General features: G+C 49.1%; 1 non-coding gene and 1 pseudogene across 1 annotated transcript; one reads left to right on the forward strand and one right to left on the reverse strand.

Moving 5' to 3' along the window:
• The first annotated feature begins 4917 nt into the window (after positions 1 to 4917).
• TRNAS-AGA lies at positions 4918 to 4999 on the forward strand. The gene has a single exon. It is a non-coding gene; the product is annotated as a tRNA-Ser (tRNA).
• A 6293-nt stretch (positions 5000 to 11292) lies between these two features.
• On the reverse strand, positions 11293 to 17605 carry LOC119921571 (annotated as a pseudogene).
• Positions 17606 to 22377: the final 4772 nt, after the last annotated feature.

The raw sequence follows: 22377 nt of genomic DNA on the forward strand, positions 1-22377 counted from the left end.
TCATGAAAAAACTTCCTACTCATTTGTCCACCTTAAGGCCTTTCCAAGAGAAAATATGAGGTGAAAAATGCTTAGTTTACTTCATAGGAAATATCTCCAGGTGTTATATCTGTAAGGTCTTAGGTCTTTAAGGCCTCCAAAGAGAATATTTGAGGTGAAAAGAGCTATATTTGCTTCATGCAGTCCAACTCTATCTTTTATTTCTCTAAGATCTTCAAGGCCTGAAGAGATATTGTATGGCATTAAAAAAAGGAGACTTTTGCGTAATGCAAAAAATGCCCTGCTTACTTAACAACCTAAGTCTTCAAGGTCATCAGAAAGAATGTCTGAGGTGGAAAAGGAAGAATTTGCTTCATGCAAACCATCCCCAGCTTTGACTTATACATACAAAGTCTTCAAGGCAGACCTTCACGACTAGATATACTTCTTGTACATTTCTCCACCTCAGGCTTTCAAGGCCTTTAATTTGAGAATTAATAGAGATTATGTGGAGTTGTAAAAAGGAGAATCTCCAGTATTGTACTTCAATACCTTCAATACCTTCAATAAGGTCTTCAAGACCTCAAAAGCAAATACTGGCGGGAAAACAGAAAATGGGTTTCATGCAAACCACCTCCAGCTTTTATTTCTCTACCCTAAAGTCTTCAAAGCCAGGAAAGAGAAGAATCGTGATGCAAAAGGAGAAATTTGCTTCATGAAAAAATCATCTCCAGCTTTTACTTCTCTGTATAAGGTCTCCAATGCCACAAAAGAGAATATTTGAAGTGGGAAAGGAGAAAAGTTTCTTAATGTAAACAACCACAATCCCTTATTTCACTATTGAGGTCTTCAAGGCCAGATAAGAGACTATTTGATGTGAAAATGGAGAAATATGCTGCATGTGTACCATCTCCAGCTTTTACATTTCTAAAGGTCTTCCAGGCCTGAAAAAAAGAATGTTTCAGTTGAAAATAGAGAACTTTGCTTCATGCAAACCATCTCCTACTTTGATTTCTCATAATGAATGTCTTCAAGACCTGTAAAGGGAATATGTGTGTTGAGAAAGGAAAAGTTTTCGTCATGCAAACAATCTCGTGTTTTTGTTTCTCTGTGTAAGGGCCAGAGAAGGTAATTTTTGGAGTTCAAAAAGGAGAAATTTCTTGATATGAAAACTCACCTCATAATTTTCCACGTATTGGTCTTCAAGACCTAAAGGGAAAATGTATGAACTTGAAAAGGAGAAATTGGCTTCCTGAAGAAACACCTCCTGTGTAACAGTTCACTTCAGGACCTCGAGGCCTCTGAAATGAGAATGAATAGAGTATATTCGTGGTGAAGGGAGAAATCTGTTTCACGCAAAAAAAAAATCTGTTTTGATTTCTCTCCGTAAGGTCTTCAGGGCCTGAAAAGAAACTATTTGAGTGGAGAAAGGAGAGGTTTACTTCATGCAGATATATCTCCTGTTTATTACAACACTTGAGGCCTTCAAGACATTTTAATGGAGATTATTTGACACGTTGGTCACTTGGGCCCCGACCACCTCTGTTGTTGACCCATTGGGTCACCGAGCCACTGACTAGCTGGCCTAGAGGTTTCGGGGGGGTGTGAATAGATCTTACAGCTCAAGGACACAGGGGAGGAGAAGGGGAATGAGGTTTGGCACGAAAGGGAATTTATGGAAAGGAATCCGTTCAAATAATATCTAATGAAAAAAACGACTCCAGAGAAACCAAAAATACTAGCCCGATCGTTGTATCCCTGCTCCCTGGGGAATTTGACAGGATTTGCCTGACCTAGTGGAAACAGTGCAGGCTTGGGAGTCAAAGGACATGGGGTCTAATCCCGCCTCCACCACTTGGCTGATGCATGAACTTGGGCAAGTCATTTAACTTTTGTGTGTCTGTTACCTCATCTTGAAAATGGGGATTAAAACTGTGAGCCCCACATGGGACAACCTGATTATGCTGTATCTACCCCAGCCCATAGAACACTGCTTGGCACATAGCAAGCACTTAACAAATACCACGATTATTATTATGACCATTATGTTTATTATCATTCTTAATCCCCATTTTTCATTTGAGGATACTGAGGCTCAGAGAAGTTAAATGGCTTGCCCAGAGTCACGCAACAGAGACGTTGCAGAGCTGGGATTAGAATCCACGTCCTCTACCTCACATACCCGGGCTCTTGCCACTAAGCTTTAATCAATCAATCAATCAATCGTATTTATTGAGCGCTTACTATGTGCAGAGCACTGTACTAAGCGCTTGGGAAGTACAAATTGGCATTACATAGAGACAGTCCCTACCCAACAGTGGGCTCACAGTCTAAAAGGGGGAGACAGAGAACAAAACCAAACATACCAACAAAATAAAATAAGTAGGATAGAAATGTACAAGTAAAATAAATAAATAAATAAATAAATAGAGTAATAAATATGTGCAACCATATATACATATATACAGGTGCTGTGGGGAAGGGAAGGAGGTAAGACGGGGGGATGGAGAGGGGGACGAGGGGGAGAGGAAAGAAGGGGCTCAGTCTGGGAAGGCCTCCTGGAGGAGGTGAGCTCTCAGCAGGGCCTTGAAGGGAGGAAGAGAGCTAGCTTGGCGGAGGGGCAGAGGGAGGGCATTCCAGGCCCGGGGGATGACGTGGGCCAGGGGTCGATGGCGGGACAGGCGAGAGCGAGGTACAGTGAGGAGATTAGTGGTGGAGGAGCGGAGGGTGCGGGCTGGGCAGTAGAAGGAGAGAAGGGAGGTGAGGTAGGAGGGGGCGAGGTGATGGAGAGCCTTGAAACCCAGGGTGAGGAGTTTCTGCCTGATGCGCAGATTGATTGGTAGCCATTGGAGGTTTCTGAGGAGGGGAGTAATATGTCCAGAGCGTTTCTGGACAAAGATAATCCGGGCAGCAGCATGAAGTATGGATTGAAGTGGAGAGAGACACGAGGATGGGAGATCAGAGAGAAGGCTGGTGCAGTAGTCCAGACGGGATAGGATGAGAGCTTGAATGAGCAGGGTAGCGGTTTGGATGGAGAGGAAAGGGCGGATCTTGGCAATGTTGCGGAGCTGAGACCGGCAGGTTTTGGTGACGGCTTGGATGTGAGGGGTGAATGAGAGAGCGGAGTCGAGGATGACACCAAGGTTGCGGGCTTGTGAGACGGGAAGGATGGTAGTGCCGTCAACAGAGATGGGAAAGTCAGGGAGAGGACAAGGTTTGGGAGGGAAGACAAGGAGCTCAGTCTTCGACATGTTGAGCTTTAGGTGGCGGGCGGACATCCAGATGGAGATTCCCTGAAGGCAGGAGGAGATGCGAGCCTGGAGGGAGGGGGAGAGAGCAGGGGCAGAGATGTAGATCTGGGTGTCATCAGCGTAGAGATGATAGTTGATATCAGCGTAGAGATGATAGTTACTGTTTCTTATGCTGCTTCTCTGGGTTGAGCCACCAAGGCATCCCGGGGGAGGGTCTTAGGATGGATTTGGAGTCATTTCTCATTTTCTCTAGGTTTGCAACCAGAAGATGTCAGAAAATACAACTCATTAAAAGACCTATTGATTGTTACCTTCATGCTACGTGACCTTGGGCAAGACTCTTCACTTGTCTGGGCCTCAGTTCCCTCATCGGTGAAATAGGGGGTGAGACTGTGAGACTATCTGGGACAGGGACCTGCCTGACCCAATTTGCTTCTGTTCACTTCAGCGCTTAGTACAGTGCCTGGCACAAAATAAACGCTTATCAAATACCACAATTATTATTATTGTTATTATTATTATTATTAAGAATGGGAAGGGGGGCTTTTTACACAGGCCCAGACCGAGACAATTATGCACCTTGAGACAAGGAAGCTCAGGGAAGCAGCATAGCCCAATTGATAGAGCGTGGACTTAAAAGTCAGAGAACACGGGTTCTAATTCCACCCACACCACTTGTCTGCCGTGTGACCTTGGACAAGTCATTTCACTTCTTGCCTCAACTTCCTCATCTATAAAATGGGGACTAAGACTGGAAGTCCCATGCAGGACAGGGAGTGTGTCCAACATGACTAGTTTGCATGAACCTCAGAGCTTAGAACGGTCCCTGGAAAATAGTAAACACTTACCACTTACCGTTATGAATAAAATAATCAGGAATGGTCACGTGGATGTAATAGAGTTTCAGGTAGGAGTTTTGAAGATGGGAAGCCCTGTGGTCAGTGCTTAGAACGGTCCCTGGAAAATAGTAAACACTTACCATGTACTATTATGAAAGAAATATTCAGGGATGGTTCCGTGGATTTAATAGAGTTTCAGGAAAGGGTTTTGAAGATCACCCTGTTGTCAGGTGGATATGAAAGGAGAGGGAATTCCGAGAGTGGGAAAGGTGTTGAGGTAGGGGTCTGAGTGGGGGAAGTTGGGAAGGAGGCACAGTGAAATGGTGAGCTTGGGAGGAATGGAGAATGCAGATAGGAATTTAATAGGGGAAAATAATGCATATCAATCGATCGATCGTATTTATTGAGCGCTTACTATGTTCAGACCTTGGCACTAAGCGCTTGGGAGAGTACAATATAAAAGTGTAACAAAGTTGGTAGATATACTATTTCCCGCTCATGATGATCTTACAGTCTACAGGACAATGTCCAAGATGGATTGCTGCTAATTTCAGGTGGTCCCAAGCCCTCGCATGGGATGAAGATGCAACCTCAGAGCTTAACCAGAGCACTATCTTTAATCAAAGAAAGGGATGATGATTAGTCTGTTGATGTTGTCACAGGAAGGAAACCCAGAGTGGGAACCACGTGGGACTGGACAGTCATTTAGGTTGTGGCGGCCGGGACCACAAGGAGCCCATGATCCCGGCCTTCCGAGATTCCCGGACGGTCAGCTGTCTTAACAAAGCCCCGGGCCCGTCCTCCCACAGGGAATTTCCCAGGAAATAACCGGGCCGTCATCTGATGTAGTAGTCGTGGCCGAGTGGTTAAGGCGATGGACTAGAAATACATTGGGGTTTCCCCGCGCAGGTTCGAATCCTGCCGACTACGATTTTAAGCGCCTATTACAGTGCTCTGCACGCAGTAAGCGCTCAATAAATGCAATTGATTGATTGATTGATGGGATGGCACAGCCATCTGGAGAGCCAAGAGGGGGAGCAACGATCCTGACAGCTCTCACCCCTCGCCCAGTCCTATCTATCACCACCACCAGCGTCCAGGACCGACTAGATGGAGTGAGCCTCTCTCTCAGCAGAGGTAGATACTCTACAACCCAGGACAGGCCCGGTGACTCCGGAGAGGAGCAGGGGAAATATGAGGGAAATTTCAATATTGAATTAGATGACCAGATCAGAGTCACAATTTCTCTAAATCGAAAGCAGTGTCGATTAGTAGAAAGAGCATGGGCCCGGGAGTCAAGAGGACCTGGGTTCTAATCCCAGTTCTGCCACTTATCTGGTATATGACATTGGGCAAGTCACTTCAGGTCTTTGGGGCCCGATCCGGACCTCCAGGGATTCCACTCAGAGCGGCGGCTGCTTTATCTTTGGGGACGGGGTCCATCTGCAGAAGCATCTCGGTGTCCCCGGGAGAGAGGAGAGCTGAGGGCTGAGGGCTCCTCGATGTCCCTCTTGGGCTGACAGAACCCAGGAGTCCGAGGGGAGAGAGGGGAACAGCCCAGAATGACAGAGGACGGCGACCCCGTGCCCCACGCTGTCCAGGTTAGTGCGTTCTGTGGTGGGGATTGAGGGGCGATGAGAGACCAGAAGCCCGTAGTGAATTTGTGGAGAATCTCGCACTCGAACCCCAGGTTGAAGTTCAGACCAGGGCAGCATTGCAGGCTGGATTGCAGCAGTAGAAAGCAGGCTTCATCAGGGATGAGTCAGTGGCAGGTACCACAGCACAAGCCACTAGTAGTAGAATCACCTCCTCTGCTCATGTTCGTAGTCGCATGGTCTTTGTACCTGGACCAGCACTCATGTGCTATTTTCTCTAGGACACCCCTTCCATTTTCTCGCTGACATCCCATCATCGTCCCTCCATCATCCCTCCATCACCGCTCCATCGTCCCTTCATCAATGTGCCATCATCCTTCCATCCCGCTAGACTGTCAGCTCGTTATGGGAAGGGAACGTGTCTACCAAGTCTGTTGGATTGTCTTCTTCTTCTTCTTAACGCTTTAGTCCAGTGCTCCACACACAGTAAGCCCTGAGTAAATACCATCAATTAATAATTTCTCCTAGCCCTCTGCCAAGCCCAAAGCGACCTATGTATTTGGGATCCCTCACCAGAGCCTTCCCTGTTTAGCCAGACTTCAGTCTGAAGTTCACTTTTCTCATATAGAGACAGGTGCAATCAAATTCTCTGGACGCACAGCTTTGTGTGTGCGCGTGTGTGCGCGTGCTCAGGGCAGGGAAGGAGAATCAGGGAGAAAATCCCAGGCTTTAAGGAAATGGGACATGTGGATAGGGAACAGTGAGGAATGTTCTCCATCTCTCCATAGGGAACAGGTTTAGGGTTCAGGGAAAAGCCGAATAAGTGACTAGATACATTTTTGGGTTTATGCGACTACGTATGTCTTTGTATTGTACTCTCCCAAGTGGTTACCACAGTGCTCTGCACACAGTAAGCAGTTTTCGCATTTATCGACTGACTGTGTGACTGTTCTTCTGTGGGAGAACTCCGGTCTGTGAGTGAGCAGGAATACATGCGAGGGCAGTATGTATTTGTATTTATTTATGTTTAGCTGTAATTTTGGGTATGAGAATGAATTTGTGTGCTTCTGGTTGCCTTGTAGGTTTAGTATATCCTTGCATTTCTGTCCACCGGGGGCTCGATAAACACCGTTATTACTATTATCCGTCGGTCAACCACCTTAGTACAGCATGCTGCACACAGTAAGCGCTCAATAAATAAGATTGAATGAATGAATGTTTATTGAGCTCAGAGCAGAGCTCTGTGTGTAGACCACTATGCTAAGTGCTTGGGAGAGTACCATATAACAATATAACAGAGACACTCCCTACCCACAACGAGCTTACAGTCTCTGTACATATCTGTAATTTATTTTATATTAACATCCTTATCCCCCTTGGACTATAAGGTTGTTGTGGGGAGGGAACATGTCTACAAACTCTGTTACATTGTCTTTTCCCAAATATTTAGTACAGTGCTCTGCACACAGTAAATGCTCAGAAATACAGTTTCTTGATTGATTGACAGTACAATTTCTACTAGGACATTTGCTGCTATTACTGCTACTATTACTTTGACTACTTTCCCCTCTTGCATCTTTGTCATCTTTTTGTCCCCACTTGGAGAATTATGGTGTCAGTCCTCCTTGGGAATTCCGTACTAGTTACGTGGAAGTCTTTTACCAATTTCTAGGTTAGTTTGTAATTGATAACTCTCTTCCAGTATATCTTAAACTGTTCCTCCCGTAGACTCACGGGCAAAACTCCTGTTGATTTAATCACCTCATTAAGATCTTTGTCCTGTGCAGGGAGTTTTCATCACCTACCAGTGACTAACATCCTCACAGTGAGAGAATTCCTCCTGCTGGGATTCTCGGAGGTCCGGGAGCTGCAGCTGGTCCACGCCACTCTGCTCCTCCTGGCTTATGACGGGGAAATCTCTTCATTGTCGCAGTCACCGCCCTCGACTGACGCCTACACACTCCCACGTACTTCTTCCTCAGAATCTTGTCCGTCCTCCACATCTGCTACATCTCTGTCACCATCCCCAAATCCATCCACGACTCCCTGCCCGACATTAGATCCATCTCCCTCCTGGGCTGTGCCGCCCAGGTCTTCTCCGTGGTCTGGTGTACCTGCTCAGTGCTGTTGGTCCTCACGGCCACGTCCTATGACCGCTACGTCGCCATCTGCCTCCCACTGAGCTAGGAAGTAGTCATGAACAGAGTCGTCATGAACAGAGAGGCTTGTGGGAACATATCCAACGCCTCATGGCTCCGTGGGGGCCTGATTGATGTCTTGTTTTCAGCTCCGACCTTCTCCCTGTCCTTCTGAGGGTAGAAAATCGTCCAGCAATTTTTCTGTGACGTCCCCTCCCTGCTGAAGATCACCTGATCCGAGGATCACGTCGCTGTCGATGTGTGTGTCACTGCCGGGGTGGCATTAGGCGTCGTCTGCTTCATTCTCATCATCGTTTCATATGTGCACATTTTCCAGGCCATGCTGAGGAAGCAGGCCACCGAGAGCCGGGTCAAAACTTTCTCTACCTGCCTGCCCCACCTTGTCGTCGTCACTGTTTTCCTCTCTGCAGGTGCATTTGTCTACATCAAGCTGCCCTCAGACTCCTCCTTTATCGTGGACCTGCTGGTGTCCGTGTTCTACGCAGTGGTACCCCCAGCTCTGAACCCCCTTATCTGCAGCCTGAGGGACCGGGACATGAAGGCCGCCATGAGCAGGATCCTAAAAGGGTCACTCAACCAGACTCCGCTCTGGGACAAAAAGTATCCTTCCTTGTGCAAATACTATCACACAACCACTTAACCAAGGAACTGCCCTTGGGCCTGGCCAGAAAGTTAGCTGCCCTACTGGGTTCACAGAAAACGCTGGACGTTGATGAATTGTGAAAGTCTGGGAGGGAGGTTGCTAAGACTGAAGTAAGATAGGATGGACAATCCAGTTTTGGGGAGGCATCATAGCATGAAGGAAGGGGAGTCCCTTTAGACTGTAAACTAACTGTGGGCAGGGAATGTATTTAACAACACGTGTACTGAACTTGCCCAAGTGGTTAGTACAGTAAATCCACTTTGGGTGCGGTTTCTAATCCCTGCTCTGCTACTCGTCGTGTGTGTGACCTTGGGTGAACTACTCAACTTCTGCGTGCCTCAGTTACCTCATCTGTAAAATGGGGGTTAAGACTGTGAACCCCACAAGGTACAACCCGATTACCTTGTATCTACCCCAGTGCTTAGAACATGTGCTTGACACTAGCAAGTACTTAACAGATAACATAATTTGTTTTCAATTTTATCATTGCCTAAAACTTTGGGAATCGCTCTAGACTGTAAGCTCATTGTGAGCAGGGAACGTGTCTACCAACTCTATGACATTGAACTTTTACAAATATTTAGTACAGTGCTGGGCCCAGATTAAGTGCTCAATAAGTACGATTGATTGATTGAGACTTGAGTTCTGATGCCAGCTCAGCCACTGGCTTGTTTTGTGACCTAGTGGCATGGACTTGACAACACTAGGATCTCCATTGCTCTTACACTCTGAGCCCCTGTGTAACAGGAATTGTGTCTGAACTGATTCCTTTGTTTCTATTTCAGGAAGTGGAACAATTTAGGCAAACAACTTCTTAATACAAGCAATAATGATATCATTATTAGTAATGTCCATGACAATACAATGATACACTCTTTAGCATGACTCTGCGGGTGGGAATTAAAGTTCGAAAATGGGAGCTGGTATGGGAAAAGGCAAGAGAAGATGGCTGCAGCTTCATCTGTCATCAAATCTGTCCTCTCACTTCAATTAGTCTTCTCTTCCTTCCTTCCATCCTTCCTCCCAACCATTCGTTATCCATCCATCCATCGTTCCATTCAGAGCACAGGCTTGGGAGTCAGACGTCGCAGGTTCTAATCCCCGTTCTGCTACTTGTCAGCCATATGACCTGGGGCAAGTCATTTCACTTCTCTGTGCTTCGGTTACCTCATCTGTAAAATGGGGATTGAGACTGTGAGCCGCATGTGGGATAGGGTGTGTGTCCAACGTAATTACCTTGTATCTACTTCAGCACTTAGAACAGTGCTTGAAACATAATAAGCGATTAACAAAGACCATAATTATTAGTATTAGTATTATCATTGGTATTTATTCATCACATCCTGGGTGCAAAGCAGTGTAGTAATCTCTCAGGAGAGTTGAAAAGAGATAAAATTGCATTGTTCCTGCTCTCTAGGAGATTATGATTTAATTGGGGAGCTAGACACAGAATAAATTATGTAGAGGAGGAAGGAGAGAAGGTAAATATGAGAAAGTGTGTGAACGCTTGATTCAGGAGTACAGTTTATATAGTCAGTATGAACAGTGCTTCAATGGATTTGTAATCAGGACAAATCAGAAGAAGCACCGAAGCCTAGTGGGTAGAGCAGGGACCAGGGATTTAAAAGGACTTGGGTTATGATCCCGGTTTCACCGCATGTCTTCTGTGTGACCTTGTGCAGGGTCACTTAACTTCTCCGTGCCTCAGTTCCCTCATCTGTAAAATGGGGATTGAGATGTGAGCTCCACGGGGGACATGGACTCTGTCCAATCTGATTAGCTTGTAACTACTCCAGCACTTAGTATAGTGCCTGGTATATAGTAAGTGCTTCACAAAGGCCATAAGTAAAAGTTACAGTTGGCTGCTTGACTGACAGATTGAGTGTTTCAGGTTGTGAATTAGACAAAGGTGAAACCATTCACAGTGGCTAAAGTCTGTCGTTGAAAACAGGAACCTTTAGGACGCTGGAATGCAGCTGCTGCTGTTTCCACGGGAAACAGCCCTTGTCTCCCAGGAGTCTCAGAAACCAGGTGACCAGAGGTGCTTGGTTTGTCCAGGCCCTGAGGTCCCTCGGCAGGGCCCCGAGTTATCCTCCACGGATCCCACTCGTAGCAGCTCTTGGTTTATCTACAGGGATAGGGGCCGTCTCGAGAACTTCCCAGGGTCTGAGGGGGAGCAGAGAGCGATCGAGGGCTCCTCTCTGTTCCTTTCTGGCTGAACGAATCCAGAAGTACGAGGGGATAGAGGGTATCAGACTAGCCCTGAATAGGTCAGCGACCAGCCACATGCTGCCCCGTTGAGAGTGACCAGGGTTGAGTGGGATGGAGAGGTGTGGGGCACGAGAATGAGGATAGAAGTGATGGAGCCAGTCTGGGGCCTACGTTCGGGTTTGGACCAGGGGTGCGGCCCCCAGCAAGGCAGGGGTGCTAGCAGGAGGAGAAGTGTTTTACATCTCTCCTCCTTCTTCCTCAAACGTTCCTACCTTGCCAACCATACGCCGGGCTACCGTGTTCCAGCACAGTTTCAGCACTGTGGACTATCAATTTGGCTTTCAGTGGATCCCAGAATCCCTTGAAGAGGCTAAATGACAGGCAGGGCTGAGAGAGTGCGACCGGCTTTGGACCACAACTCTCACTCTCGGCAATTCCTCCCTGTAAGAGTTCTTCCCAAATGTTGGGAGGAGACAGATAGTGAGAAAAGTTGTAGTCCCTGCTCTCATAATTTTCCTGCCTACTGGGCTAGGTTGACACAGTATAATTTCCTATCAATCAATTGATCTTGAAACATATTTATTGAGCGCTTATTATGTGCAATACGTAGCCGGGCTAGTCCACCCCCACGGTGCCCAGCGTGTACAGGCCGTCCACGTCCACGGTGCTCTAGGAGCGCATGCCGTTCAGGTCATGGCTCGGGGTGGCATAGGCGGCCGTGTCGTCCCCAAGGTCCTTGTAGTGGTCGCGCCTATCGAAATCTAGGCTGAAGAAGATGCTGTTCATTCATTCATTCGTTCAATAGTATTTATTGAGCGCTTACTGCGTGCACAGCACTGTACTGAGCTCTTGGGAAGTACAAGTTGGCAACATATAGAGACGGTCCCTACCCTACCCTGGGCTCACAGTCTAGAAGGGGGAGACAGAGAACAAAACTAAGCATACTAACAAAATAAAATAAATAGAATAAATATTGACAAATAAAATAAATAAATAAACAGAGTAATAAGTACATACATATATACATATATACAGGTGCTGCGGGGAAAGGAAGGAGGTAAGGCGGGGGCATTGAGAGGGGAAGGCGGATGTTCTAGATGAACATCTGCATCTTGGTCTCCTCGTTGGGGCTGATGACCATCACGATCCCGTCGATCACTCCCATGGCCCCCAGGGTGGCTGACGCCGTGACGTCACTATTTACCTGGAGGAGGCAGGGGTTCGGCTCTGGGAGGGAGTCCCCGCGGCAGATGCTGCTGGTCAGACTGTGGGTTCAAGCTCTGTGGGGGGAGGCTGAGGCCAGCTGCTCACCCTCAAACCCGCACCCACACAGAAGCAGCCCCTAGCCACCCCCATACCCTGAAGATGGCTCTTTGCCTCAGCAGCCGTTCGGGCAGGTTCTTCCGGGGCTGCTCTAGCATAGTCTGCAGCTCCCCGTTCAAATTCTGAGTCTGGTGGGTAGGGGAGGCGAGGTGGGAGGTCGAGGGTCAGGAGGCCATCACTCTGCAGGCCAACCTCGCTAGGGTTTCAGGGGGGCGAAGACATGACTCTGCCAGGGCTCCATGCCAGGGAGATGGGGAGGGCAGACATTGCTCCACCCAAACCCCAACAGTTACTCCCTCAGACAGAGCTGGACCCGGGCCCTGCCCACTTCAACCTGGAGCCGCAGTGACAGGCCAGGGAGGGTGGACAGGCCATGGGACTGCCTGAGTGCTGAACACACGGGGAAGCGGGCTAGGAGGGCGGGCAGGCAGGCACCTGTCCAGGGATGTGCTCCTTGTAACCCAGCCGCGAGGTGTAGATGTCCTCAGCCCGAACGCAGTCCATGGCTTACTGGGCCTGGGGAGCCGTCCAGCTGTACATCTGGCATTGGGTGGCGATTTTCTCGAGGGGGTGGTGCTGTACCCTGCAGTCATAGTTGAGGGGAGCGGGCACAGTCATCAGCCCCTGGGCACGAGGACGCTCCTCACCATACCGGCCTTTCACCGAGACCTGGGGCTCCCAGCATCCCCCAGCACAATCCAACACATGGGCAAATTTTCTCCAGCTGTTCGGGGGCCCCAGCTCCCACCGCCTCCCCACCCCATGCGGAGAGAACGGACGGAGTCACGATGCTAAGCCCTTCCCCCTCCCCAAGGACTGGACCCTGGGCCGCGCTGGACCATTTGGCGGCCACACCCTTCAAGTGGGGGCTGCTGTAAGGCCATGGCCTTTGGCGTCCTGCACCCAGGGGTAGGATGGGGGAGGACCCCCTCCATACCTTTTCTTCGACAAGGCAGCAAAGTTTTTTTTGAAGGCCGGGCTGATCTGGTTGAGGAGCTCCACTAGGGAGTGGCTGAGGGAGCTTGGCCTGGAAGGCTTGGGGTTGAAGCTGTACACCGTGGACCTGTAGGGGGTCATGGCGCGTTCACCTCCCCTTCCACCCCGCCTGCCCTGATGCAGTGAGCCCAGAGTCCGTCCGAGAAGACTCCCACTCATTGGTTTAGGTAGAAGCCGCGAGTGGAGGCTGTGATGCTGACATGGCAGTCTTCGGCCGTGACCACGAACAGGTAAACCAGGTCCCCGTGCATCTTGTGGTTGCCGGGGGGTGGTTTCCCGCCGTATTGGTGAGCACCTTGAGGAACTGAAGGAACCGGGGAGGAGAGGGACATGGGCATCAGGGGAGGCCGGACGAGGCTGTTGTCCTTCACCTAAATCTCCGCCCAACGGGGGTCTGTACCGTTGCCCTGCCGGCGCCTTATCCGGTCCCCGCGGCCACCCCACCGCTCCTTGTGCTCCTCGCTCCCGGGCAGGATGTGCTCGCGGGTCGTGCAGTAGATTTGCTCCAGCTTCCCGGCCTTCTTCTTCTGCTTGCCGCTCTCTGTGGGGGTGGAAGCCGCCATGAGCGTCCTGCAGCGTCCTTCCTCAGCGTCCAGATAAGGCAGGGGAAGCCCTCCCTCTCCCTACCGCCAAGATCGCCGTCTGTGAAGATGCTCAGGAAGGACAGCGAGTTGCAGTCCATGCCGTTGAAGGCGTCGGTCGGATCCAGGCTCTTCAGGAGGCCCCGGATGTGGTACACGTGGATCAGGGCCTCGAGGACCTCGAGGGGGAGAGCAGCAGGAAGGGGGCTGATGGTCGGGGCGGGGGGAGTCCTGGGACACGGAGAAGAGGAAGAAATCCCAGAATCTCCCCCCACCGGCCAGAGATGCAGACCCGCGAGGCCCCAGGATGAGCCCTTCTCCCTCCCCCCCCGGCGGGGAGCCTGGCCGCCCACCCTCTGACCCCGCACCTGACAGGGTGGGATGAGGGGGAGGACTTGCCTTCCACCACTCGGAACGAGACCTCCTCCTGCAGCCCCGCGATGGTCTTGAACTCAGAGAAGTTGTCTAGGATATTTCTGTCCAGTTGCAGGGAGAAGCAGGTGCGATGGTAGGTGTCTTGGCGGTCCATGAGAACCTGGTGGATTTCCTGCTCCTTCTCCTGCGGAGAGATCTTCAACCAACATTGCCAACAATCAGGGTCCGGCCTGGGTGCCCCCTCTGCCAGCTCCCATCCGGCCCCGGAGCCTCTGACCCCAAGATCTCCCCTCCATGGGGATGGAAGGAGGAGGAGCAGGAGCAGATTGCCCTTGTCTATGAGGGGAGGGGCTGGGTTGGCCTGGGGCAGGGGGTCTAGCTAGACTTTACCCCGGGCCGCCATCACACTCCGGTGTTACGCCCGGTCCTCCCCACCGGAATTCACTCCACAGGCCTGGGCAGGCTGGGTTGACTTAGCCGAAAGACTCTCCTCAACAGTGGTGCGATGGCTGGGGCTCAGCCCAGGGCGGCTGCCACCGCTGACTCCATCTTGGTTCTCCTCTCTGCCACAGGCCAGCCGCCCTCCTCCTCCCATCGCCCCTCCACACCTGTGGAGGAAACGGCTCGGTCCCCGGCGCGAAGATCTTGACGGTAACAACCCTGTGCCCTGGATGTCGATGACCTCCTGCTCGTCGTCCAGCTCCCTGTGCCCCTCCTCCTCCACGACATGCCCGTTCTCCCGTGGCTCCTCCTATTTCCCGTTCTCGCTGCCCCCATTCACCAGCGCCAGGACCGGCAGGAGCTCTGCCTGGCGGTAAACAGAGTGGAGAGGGGAGGTTAGGAGGCCGTTGAGGCCCAGTGTCCGAGACTGCAGGGACACCCCCGCCCCACGGGATGTTCTGTGAGCCTGCCTATCGGGCAGCGCCCTGGTAAAGGGGAGAGTCCATTGGAGGCAGGTAGAAGACCGGTTCCCCGACCTCCACCTCCGACTCTCTGAAGCACCCATCCCCAACCTACCCAACGAAGTAAGCTGTATGGACGGGAAGGCCCCAGGGCAGCCACTGTCCTGACCCACTGGGGAGTGGCGTGGTCCGTTGGAAAGAGGGTGGGACTGGCTGTCAGGAGACTCGGGTCCGCCACTGGTCTACCGGGTGGCTGTGAGCAAGTCATTTAGCCTCTCTGGGCGTCAGTTTCCTCCTATGTAAAATGCAGGACAGCGAACTGTGAGGCCTTAACCGTCCCCACCCAATATCTCCCGGCTCCTCTGGGTACTTCGGGCCAGTATCACCCACAGGCCCTACTCAGTGTCTGGGCGAGGATGGATGGATACTGCTCTCCCCTCCCACTTCGACACCCACCCACAAGGGCTCTCAGAGTACTAAGCACTTGGAGAGTAATACTAATAATACTAGTACTTGTTAAGCTCTTATTATGTCCCAAGCACTGTCCTATGTCCTGTTGTAGATACAAGTTAAGCAGGTTGGATACAGTCCTTGTTCCACATGGGGCTCACAGTCTTAACCCCTAATCTTACAGATGAAGTAACTGAGGCTCAGAGAAATTAAATGACTTGCCCATGGTCACACAGCAGATATAATCTGGAGCCGAAATTACAACCCAGGTCCTTCTGACTCCTGACTCCCAGACCCGTGCTCTATCCACTTTATAACGCCATACGAGATACATTCTGTGCCCCTTCTAGAAGGACAAAAAGAGTGTAAAGATGAATATGCAATTATTGCGTGTCATTTTACTGATGAGGAAACCGAGGCCCAGAGAAGTGAATCTATTTGTGCAAGGTCCCACAGCAGCAAAGGGATAGAACCAGGATTTGAACCAAAGCCCTCTGTCTCTCACTAAGCCATGCTTGGGAGAGTACAGTAGAACAAAGCTGGTAGATGTGTATGATGCCCTGAAGGAGCTCACAGTCAGGACGAAAAGTCCTGGGCCCATGCCTTTTGCACTAGATGAGGATAGAAATCTGTTGATTCGCTCTTGAGTTAGGCGAAGTGGGTTTAGAGGGCTGGGAAATGAATCGGGGAAGCTGATTGGAGGAGGAGGGGATTTTAGCAGTGCTCAGAATTCGAGAATACCCATGCTCCCTCTGATTTCGAGTGGCTAAGGGAGGGAGTCCCGGTCTAGGATGGAAATGGGGAAGTCGATCGTGAGTAACAACTAGAAAGTTGCTTTGAGAACTGAGAAGACGAGTTGAACGATGGAACGAGGGTGATGTGCAGCCATAGGGTGGAGAGCCTTCAAGCCGATTGTTAGTTTTTGTAGCTTGTGAAAAAACACAACTTGTCATGAGAGGAGGTTGAGGAAAGGAGAAGACGTAGGCTGAGCAATGCATTAGGAAAGGATTAGATGAATGATGAGACATACTTGTGTTTGTGTATGTACAGTAATGAATGCAGAAATGTGAATAAATGGAATCAGTTTGATGTATATGTGCGGTTTTTGTTGTTTGTTTTATGGTATCGTTAGGTGCTTATTATATGCCAGGCACTGTACTAAACACTGGGGTGGATACAAACTAATCACATTGGGCACAGTCCGTGCCCCACATTGTGTTTTCAGTAATAATCCCCAATTTACAGATGATGTAACTGAGGCACAGAGAAAGGAAGTGACTGACCCTAGGTCATACAGGGGACAAAGCGTGAAGAAAGGATTAGAATCCAGGTTCTTCTGTCTACCAGGCTCATTCTCTCTGCACTAAATGGATTAATTTATGCATAAAGGCATTTCTTGTTTGACTCTAAAACCACAGAAAATATTTCACGGCAGTCATATTCATAGCCTTATGTTCTCTGACCTCTCCGATCCCCTATTCATTTTAGCTTCAGTCTCCTCAACCAAGGATGTTCCAAGCTCCAAGCAAAGTATTAAGTGCTGGGGTAGATTAAGAATAATCTGGTAGGACACAGTCCTTGTCTCACAAGGGATTCACAGACAAAGTAGGAGGGAAAACGGGAATCAAATCCTCATTTTACTATCCAGAAAATTGAGGCTTAGAAAAACTGTCACCTTCCCATGGCTATACATCTGACAAGTGGTAGAGTTGGGATTAGAACCCAGGTCCTCTGACTCCCAGGCCTGTTTTCTTCCCAATAGCACCCTGCTTGTACACAGTTCGAAGCTTGGCACTTCCAATAGAATGGAAGTTCCCTGAGGGTAGGGATCTGGTGTTCTCTATAGGTCCTCAATAAATAGAATTGATTGATTTAGTCCTATTCCTTCTCCTACAACATCAATGCCTTAATATAGAAGTCTTCCCTCCCACTTCCTGTGCAGGGAATCGACATCATTTCCCAGAATTGTTCAATGTCTCCACGGTGAACTCAGAGATAATTTTGAATTCAATCACTGTCTCCTCTCCATAGAGAATCACCATTAAGTGTCCTGTCAATTGTTTCACTCATTCCATCAACTGACTCTAACTTTGGCTCTTCCCTCATCCATTGCAGAAAGTCAATGCTGCCTCCCAAAAATGCCCAACGTCTCCACGGTGAGGGAATTCCTCCTGCCTGCTGGGTTTTCCGTGGTCAGGGAGCTGCAGCTGGAGCAGGCCTCCTGTTCTACCTGGGGGCCCTGACGGTAAATCTCCTCATCATTGCTGCCACCACCCTCGACCGTCGCCTCCACACCGCCATGTACGTCTTCCTCAGGCACCTCTCTGTCCTCGACCTCTGCCCCATTTCCGTCACTCTCCCCAAATCCGTCACCATCTCCTTGACTAATAACAGCTCCATCCCCCTCCTGGACTTTGTGATTCAGCTCTTGCTGTTGGTCCTGTTTGCCATTTCAGGGGATTTTGTTTTCAAGGTGATGCCCTACGACTGCTATGCCACCACGTGTCTCCCCCTGCACTACGACGTCGTCATTAACAGAGTGGCCAGTGGTATGATGTCCGCCATCCTGTGGCTCGGTGGAGTCCTGATTGGAGTCTTTCTTTTCAGCTCCGACCTTCTCTCTGTCCTTCTGTAGGTCCAACAATGTCCAGCTGCTTTTGTGTAACGTCCCTTCCCTGCTGAAGGTCACCTGCTTTGAAGATCATGTCACCGTTGACGTGAGCATCACCGCCGGAGTAGAGGTAACCATCGTCTGCTTCATTCTCATCGTCGTCCCGTAAGTGTGCATCTTTCGTGCCATGCTGAGGAAGCCTGCCTCCAAAGGCCTGGACAAAGCCTTCTCCACCTGCTTTCCTCTTCCCGCCATTGTTATCGTTGTCATTTCGACAGCCATCACCTTACATCTGAACCCACCCTCAGACTCCTCGTCGACGCTAGACCTGCTGGTATCCGTGTTCAATGCAATGTTACCTCCTGCTCTGAACTCCCTCATCTACAGCCTGATGAACCGGGACATGAAGGCCTCAATCGGGAGAGTCCTAAAGAGTAGATTTTCCCACGCTTTTCCCTGGAGAAAACTGTCTCCTTGTGTTGGTATTGCCATCGCTAACCTCAGTAATACACCCTACAGAAGGGTGCATATGAACAGTTGTCTTTTCTGGCTGTGAAAGAAGGCTTTCTCAGAGTCCGGAGGCATGTCTGATAAGATCAGTGTTTGATGGACAATCCTGCCTTAGAGGGCATTGCTCTGGGGTCGATACAAGCTAACAGGTTGGATCCAGTTTATAACCCACAAGGGGCTCAGGCTTCATCCCCATTTTACAAAATAGGGAACTGAAACCCCAGAGAAGTGACGTGATTTGCCCAAGGTCCCACAGTAGACAGGTGGTAGACCCGGGATTATCACCTACGTCCTTCTGACTCCCTGGCCTGAGCTCTACCCACTTGTCCGTGGTGCTATTATTGGGTAAGTCATTTAACCTTCCTAATTAACAGAAGTATTTTTCCCTTCCCAGACCACTGAAGCTCTATGAAATCTGTCTCATGTGATGTGGAAAAATTCCCTTAGTATCGATGTCTTCTTCTGAATGAAGTTTATCTATCCGGCTCCTACTTTTCCTTTCTGAGAGTGAACGAGTTACCAGCGCTGTGACTTGTGAAGTACTGTAATCTAGTGGAAACAGCATGGGCCTAAGAATCATTCATCCATGCATTTATTTGTTTTATTGAGCATTTACTGTGTTCAGAACACTGTCAGAGCACCTGGGTAGACTGTAAACTCATCCAAACTGCCAAGTCTATACCACAGTGCCAAAACCCGACGGGCAGTTGCCTGGTAGTAATGGTTGAGCAGTGGATAATAATAATAATAACAATAGCAACATTAATAATAATAATAATAATAATAATAATAATGGTATTTGTTAAGTTCTTACAATGTTCCAGGCACTACTAAGCACTGGGGTGGAAACAAGACAATCAGGATGGAGGGGCTTGTGATGGCCCCAACCTTCAAGTCCCCTGCCCAGTCGGGGAACACGGTCCTGGTCTGAACCCCAGGTCCCGAGTGTGAGCATCTCCCCAGACTGGCTCCGACTCTTCCATCTGCCTCCTTTTCCATTCTCGTCCCTCCACCCCGTCCACCAAAGTCACTCTCACTGGGGCAGCATGGGTCTGAGGGGCTATGATCATCTCCACTTGGTATTCTGGGTGGGTCAGGTCACAAAGTCTCCAAGATGTGCTCTATCAAATGCAGTGATAGATTACTGGATGGATGAATGAATGGACGAATGGATAGATGATTGGATGAGAGGAGACAGATCTGAGCAATTGGATCCTGCCCAAGGGTCTTTTAGTCCCCCTTTTCCAGTGGTCATACCTACCTAAGAGTGTACCTTATTCTCCACCTCTTCAAAGCTTTACTGAAGGAGTTCTCCTACAAGAGGCCTTCCCTAAGTTCTTCTTTTTTCTCTTCCACTCCCTTCTGCTTCGCCCTGGCTTGCTTTCTTTATTAATCCCCTCCCAGCCCCACATCAGTTATGTTCCTATCCATAATTTATTTATTCGTATTTATACCTGTCTCCCACTCCAGACTTAAGCTCAATGTGGGCAGAGAACATGTCTGTTACATTGGTAGGCTATACTCTCCCAATAATAATAATAATAACAATAATAATAATAGCATTTATTAAGCACTTACTATCTGCAAAGCACTGTTCTAAACGCTGAGGACGTTACAAGGTGATCAGGTTGTCCCATGGAGGGCTCACAGTCTTCATCCCCATTTTACAGATGAGGTAACTGAGGCACAGAAAAGTTAGTGACTTGCCCAAAGTCGCACAGCTGACAATCGTCGGAGCCTGGGTTTGAACCCATGACATCTGACTCCAAAGCCCGGGCTCTTTCCACTGAGCCATGCTGCTTCTCCGAGTGCTTCCCAAGTGCTTAGTACAGTGTTCTGCACACCTAAGCACTCAATAAATATGATTGACTTACTCCTAAATTGTTTTCATCATCATCATCATCAGCATCATCATCATCACCATCATCAGTCGAAAATATTTATTGAGCATTTACTATGCGCAGAGCACTCTATTAACATCTTGGGAGAGTACAATACAACAAAATCAGCCAGCACGTTCCCTGCCCATAGCAAATTCGTAGTCTAGAAGACCACCTAATTGAAAATTTGGTTAGCACACTGGAGAAATTCACCCAGACCTGGCACAGTTGGGTGCCTGAAATCTCTTGGATGTTAGATAGGTATTCCACAGGCTATCCCTCCTAGTCCCGATACTTTAGGAAAAAATCAAAGCAATGCAGGGAATCACTGTGGTCCATCCACCCAGATTCTAATCCCGGCTCTTCCACTTGTCTGATCTCTGACCTTGGGCAAGTCCCTTCACTTCTCTGACCCTCAGTTACCACATCTGTAAAATGGGGATCAAGACTGTGAGCGCAACATGGGACAGAGGATTGTGGCCAACTCGATTTGCTTGTATTCACCCCAGTGCTTAGTAAAGTGCCTGGCACAAAGAAAACGCTTAACAGATACCACAATAATAATAATAATAACGACAATTATTATTACCATTAAACCTCCTGGAAGATACCCTGAAAAAGCAATTACAAGATCCCTCTAAATATACTATTGTAAGACTCTGAAGGTAGTAGTTGGATCTAACCCAGGAACTAGAAATTCATGGGCTCCTGATCATAAGCATAATTAATTAGCATGACCATAATTATCAACATTATCATTATAGTCTTTATTAACAGTTTACATGCAAACCGTTTACATCTACTTCATTTGTAAAATTAACACCATCAGGTCTGAGTTCCCCGAAGTTACCCCTCCTCCTTCTCCATCCCCCCAACTCTCAACCATCTCCGCTACTTACCCATCATCCTTCCCAGCAGTATCTTAAAATGAGATCTACTCCCTCCTCTCAAGTGCCACCCCATCATCCTGTGCTTCGGAACACATTCCCTCTCACCATATGAAACCTCTCACCACCAATTCCCTCCACCCCTCCTTAACTTCCATCTTCAACTGCTCACTCCCCACTGGTTCTTCCCCTCTCCCTTCAAACATGCCCACGTCTCTCCCATCCTAAAAAAACCTTTTCTTAATCCCACCGCCCCTTCTAATTATCGCCCTGTCTCCTTCCTACCTTTCCTTTCCAAATTTCTAGAACGAGTCGTCTACATTCGCTGCCTCGAAATCCTCAACTCCAACTCTCTCCTATACTCCCTCCAATCTGGCTTCTGTCCCCTACACTCCACCGAAACCGCGTTCTCAAAGGTCACCAATGACCACCTTCTTGCCAAATCCAATGGATACTACTCTATCCTAATCCTTCTCGACATCTCAGCTGACTTCGACACTATGGACCATCCCCTTCTCCTCAACACGATATATAAACTTGGCTTCACAGACTCTGTCCTCTCCTGGTTCTCCTCTTATCTCTCTGGCCGTTCATTTACAGTCTCCTTCGCGGGCTTCTCTTCCCCCTCCCATCCCTTACTGTAGGGCTTCCTCAAGGGTCAGTTCTTGGTCCCCTTCTGTTCTCCATCTATACTCACTCCCTTGGTGAACTCATTCGCTCCCACAGCTTCAACTATGATCACTACTCTGATGACACCCGAATCTACATCACCACCCTGTTCTCTCTCCCTGCCTCCAGGCTCATAGTTCCTCCTGCCTTCAGAACATCTCCATCTGGATGTCTGCCCATCATCCAAGAGAAAGAGCCTGGCTCAGTGGAAAGAGCACGGGCTTTGGAGTCATAGGTCATGGGTTCAAATCCTGACTCCGCCAACTGTCAGCTGTATGACTTTGGGCAAGTCACTTCACTTCTCTGGGCCTCAGTTACATCAACTGCAAAATGGGGATTAAACCCGAGCCCCCCGTGGGACAACCTGATCACCTTGTAACCTCCCCAGCGCTTAGAACAGTGCTTTGCACATAATAAATGCTTAACAAATACCATTATTGTTATTATCCAAAACTCAGCATGTCCAAAACAGAGCTCCTTATCTTCTCTCCTAAATCCTGTCCTCCTCCTGACTTT

Source organism: Tachyglossus aculeatus (assembly GCF_015852505.1).
Source record: "Tachyglossus aculeatus isolate mTacAcu1 chromosome 12 unlocalized genomic scaffold, mTacAcu1.pri SUPER_6_unloc_3, whole genome shotgun sequence".
Classification (NCBI taxonomy): domain Eukaryota; kingdom Metazoa; phylum Chordata; class Mammalia; order Monotremata; family Tachyglossidae; genus Tachyglossus; species Tachyglossus aculeatus.